The sequence below is a fragment of the Mandrillus leucophaeus genome, unplaced genomic scaffold (genome assembly GCF_000951045.1).
Source record: "Mandrillus leucophaeus isolate KB7577 unplaced genomic scaffold, Mleu.le_1.0 Scaffold752, whole genome shotgun sequence".
In the NCBI taxonomy this organism is placed as follows: Eukaryota; Metazoa; Chordata; class Mammalia; order Primates; family Cercopithecidae; genus Mandrillus; species Mandrillus leucophaeus.
Window position 1 is genome coordinate 274,647 of NW_012108164.1, and position 4,599 is coordinate 279,245.

Sequence of the window (4,599 nt, forward strand, 5' to 3'; positions counted from 1 at the left end):
TTTCTTTCTTTCTTTCTTTCTTTCTTTCTTTCTCCTTCCTTCCTTCCTTCCTTCCTTCCTTCCTTCCTTCCTTCCTTCCTTCCTTCCTTCCTTTCTCTTCCAGACAGTGTCTCACTCTGTCACTCAGGCTGCAGTGCAGTGGCTTGTTCTTGGCTCACTGCAAGTTCTGACTCCCGGGTTCCCGCCATTCTCCTGCCTCAGCCTCCCGAGTAGCTGGGACTGCAGGCATCTGCCACCACGCCTGGCTCATGTTTTGTAATTTTAGTAGAGATGGCATTTCACCATGTTAGCCAGGCTGGTCTGGATCACCTGACCTCGTGATCCAACTGTCTCAACCTCCCAAAGTACTGGGATTACAGGTGTGATTCACTGTGCCGGGCCTGTTGTAGTCTTTTGTGGCTTCCCCCCTGCCTGTCTTACCCCTACTGTTGGCATGCTTACCAACTTCCCCTGACTCTGCTCCCACTTTATCGCCCGCCTACACACCCGCTGCAGCCTGGGACCTCCTCCTGGGGGTCCGCCACCAAAGCAGCCCTGGGCTGCAGGACCCCAATGCTTCTGCCTTGCTGCTGCTCCGCCAGGAGCCCAGCTCCAGTCTGGAAGGGCAGCAGACCGGACCCCAAAGGTGCAGGCGCAGATTCCCTGCCGTTCATGGTGTCTTCCCGCTCCCAGAATGCCTAGGTGATTCAATCTACCTATCAGACCCCGCTGTGACCTTCCAATCAGGTTAAAGGGGCCAGCAGGGGCAGCAGGTGCCACACACACCAGGCAAGACCTCCGCTCCAGAATGCAGGGCCTGCTTTATCCGGTCGAAGGACATTGCTCCGTCAGTCACCAGGAGAACAGTCTCTGTGCACCTGGATTCACATTGCCACCAACTTCATGTAAACTCTAGTCCTGAGAAACAAACCAGAGACCCAGGCCTTGGGCCCTGTGGGTACGCCTGGTTCCATGGCTCCCGAGAAATGAGTGGGCGCACTCTGCAAATCAAGGGGCCCACCGCACCGCACCAAGAGCACGGGGAGCTGCCAACACAGGAAGGAGCCTACGAAACCCACCCCCAAAGTAAGCAATTAATCCAAGACAAAACCCGTCTCAGTGCTCTGTTGCTCCTCTCGCATGGACATCCTGGTCACCCTGTTCTGGACCAGCCCAAGCCCCCTCCACCCTATCCCAGTCTGTTCAAAAGTGCCCGGCCTAGCAGAGCAGGGCACTCCGTCTCCAAGACTCTATCGCTCTTGCTCTCCAGCTCCCTGCGTCTCTCTCTTCTGGGTTTGCAGCTTCACCTCCTGCTACTTCTGTCACCTTCCTTCTGTGTCGCTGTCTCTCTCTCTTCTCTGTCCCAGTCTTTCTCTGAATCTCTGTCTGTCTCTTTCCCTCTCCCCTTCCCATGTCTCTCTCGATGGATATCTCTCTCCCTCCTTCGGTTTCAATCTCTCCCTCCATCACTTCCTTGCTCTCTTTAAAGCCATTTGTGTTTGCATGCATGTGTGTGTATGTGTGTGTGTGTGTGTTGTGTGTCTGTGTGTGCGTGCACGCGTGTGTGGGTTCCTGAACGCAAGCGCCCAGGTGTGTCTGTGTTTGGGGCAGTGGATTTGCTCCTAGTGGTGCTGGCGTGTGTCTGGGTTACTCTCAGCCCCTCTCACTAGAGATCAGGCTGCCGGCTCTAGTGCCAACCCAGGGCAAAGCAGGGCAATCCCCTGACCCCCAACGTCTCACGCCCTCTTGCCCACCAGCCGGGTCTTGGTCGGGATAAACGAGCGTGGTGTTGGCATTGTGAGAAAAAGTCCACGCACTGCTCAGCCACCTGTTCGCCCTTGGCCAGCCCTGATGGCTCTGGCTGGGTGGGGCAAGAAGTGGCCTCACAGGAGCTCCTGAGCTGCCAGGGATCCAAAAGAATACCTCCGCGACAGGGTGGAGGACTGGACGGGGTTCCAGGATCATGGGCCCTGGGCCCTGATGCCTTGAAGCACTCCCTGTTTGGAGTGGGCCTGATGGGTGGAAGCTCGTGCTGACAGGGACAGCTGGAAGCTGGTGGGCGTGGCTGGTCCGGGGTCCTGGGGCAGCCAGGTGCGTCTGCCGGCATCTAGGGGCATACCACCCTGACCCCGCCTGATCTCACCTGATCTCAGAAGCTAAGCAGCGTGGGGCCTGGTTAGTACTTGGATGGGAGACAGCCTAGGAACACCAGGTGCTGTAGGCATTTTTGTTTTCTTTCTTGTCTTTCTTTTCTACCTGCCTTTCTTTCCTTCTCTGTCTCTCTCTTCTCTCTTTCTTTCTTTTCTTTCTTTCTCTCTTTCTTTCTTTCCATCTTTCTTTCTTTCGTTCTTCCTTCTTTCTTTTTTCTTTCTCTCTCTCTTTTTCTTTCTTTCTTTCCTTATGTATTCTTTTCTTTCTCTCTTTCTCTTTGTTTCTTCTTTCTTTTCTTTCATCCTTTTTCTCTCTTCCTTTCTTTCCGTCATTCTTTGTTTCTTTCTTTTCTGTCTCTCATCCTTTCCTTCATCCTTTTCTTTCTCTTTCTTTCTTTCTTTTCTTCTTTCTTCGTTTTCTTTCTTTCTCTTTCTTCTTTGTTTTTCCTTCTTTCCTTCTTTTCCTTCTTTCTCTCTCTCTTTCTTCTTTCTTTCCTTCTCACTTTCTCTCTGTCTTACTTCCTCCCTCCCTCCCTCCCTCCCTCCCTCTCTTTCTTTCTTTCTTTCTTTCTTTCTTTCTTTCTTTCTTTCTTTCTTTCTTTCTTTCTTTCTTTCTTTCTTTCTTTCTTTTCTGTCTCTCATCCTTTCCTTCATCCTTTTCTTTCTCTTTCTTTCTTTCCTTTCTTTCTTTCTTTCTTTCTTTCTTTCTTTCCTTCTTTCTTTCTTTCCTTCTTTCTTTCCTTCTTTCTTTCCTTCTTTCCTTCTTTCCTTCTTTCCTTCTTTCCTTCTTTCCCTCTTTCTCTCTTTCTCTCTTTCTCTCTCTCTTTCTTTCTTTCTTTCTTTTTCTTTCTTTCTTTCTGCCTTTTTCTTCCAGACGGAGTCTCCCTCTGTCACCCAGGCTGGAGGGCAGTGGCGCGATCTTGGCTCACTGCCAGCTCCTCCTCCGGGGTTCACGCCATTCTCCTGCCTAAGCCTCCCGAGCAGCTGGGACTACAGGCGTGGTCACTATGCCCAGCTCATTTTGTAGCTTTAGTAGAGATGTGGTTTCACCATGTTAGACTGGCTGTTCTGGATCTCCTGACTAAGTGACCCACCCCCTCGGCCACACAAAGTGCTGGATTACAGGCATGATCCACCACTCCCTGCCTGCTATAGGCTTTTGTGTGTTGTCCTTTCCCTCAATTGCCCCTTCTGTCACCATGCTTCCCAACCTCCCCTGACTCTGCTCCCCCTTTATCATCCGCCTACTCCCCTGCCACAGGCAGGGACCTCCTCCTGGGTATCTGGCACCAACACACCACCAGGCAGCAGCATCCCACTTCTTCTGCCTCACCACTGCCCTCCCAGGAGACTGGCTCCAGCCTGGGAGAGGAGGGGGCCAGACAACAAAGGCACAGGCGTGGGTTCCCAGCCATTCGCGGTGCCTTCCCGCTACCGGAATGCCCATGTGATCCAATCCGCATATCAGGCACTGATGCAACCTTCCAAACTGGGGGAAGGGGCTGGCAGGGGCAGTGGGTGCCACACATGCCAGCCAAGACCTCCACTCTAGAATGCATGGGTTGCTTTATCCAGGAGAAGGACATTAATTCTGCAGTCACCAGGAAAACAGTCCCCTTGCACCTGGATTCCCATTGCCACCAACTTCTTGTAAACTCCAGTCCCGAGGACATACCAGAGACCCAGGCCTCGGGCCCCGTGGGCACGCCCAGTGCCACGATGTCTACCACCATACCACCCTGAATGTGCCAGATCTCATCTGATCTTGGAAGCTAAGCAGGGTAGGATCTGGTTAGTACTTGGATGGGAGACAGACTGGGAATACCGGGTGCTGTAGGCTTTTTTGCTTTCTTTCTTGTCTTTCTTTCTATTCTGCCCTCCTTTCTTTCCTTCTCTCTCTCTCTTTTTTCTTTCTTTCTTTCTTTTCTTTCATTCTCTCTTTCTTTCCATCTTTCTTTCATTCTTTCTTCTTTGCTTCCCTCTTTCTTTCTTTTCATTCTTTCTTTCTCTCTCTTTCCTTCTTTTTCCTTTCTTTTCTTTCTGGCTTTCTTTCTTTCTTCATTCTTTCCTTCTTTATTTTTCTTTTCTTTCTGTCTTTCCCTCTCTTTCTTTCTTTTCTTCTTTCTTTTCTTGCTCTCTTTTTTCTTTCTTCTTTCTTTAATTCTTTCTTTCTTTTCATTCTTTCTCTCTTTCTTTCTTTTCTTTCTCTCTTTCATTCTTACTTATTTCTTTCCTTCTTTCTTTCCTTTCTCTCTTTCTCCCTTTCTTTCTTTTTTCTTTCGTTCTCTCTCTCTTTCTATTTCTTTCTTTCTTTCTGTCTTCTTTCTTCCCTTCTTTCTCTCTTTCTTTCCTTCTTTCTTTCTTTTGTTTCTTTCTCTCTCTCTTTCTCCCTCTTTCTTTCTTTCTTTCTTTCTTTCTTTCTTTCTTTCTTTCTTTCTTTCTTTCTTTCTTTCTTTCTTTCTTTCTTTCT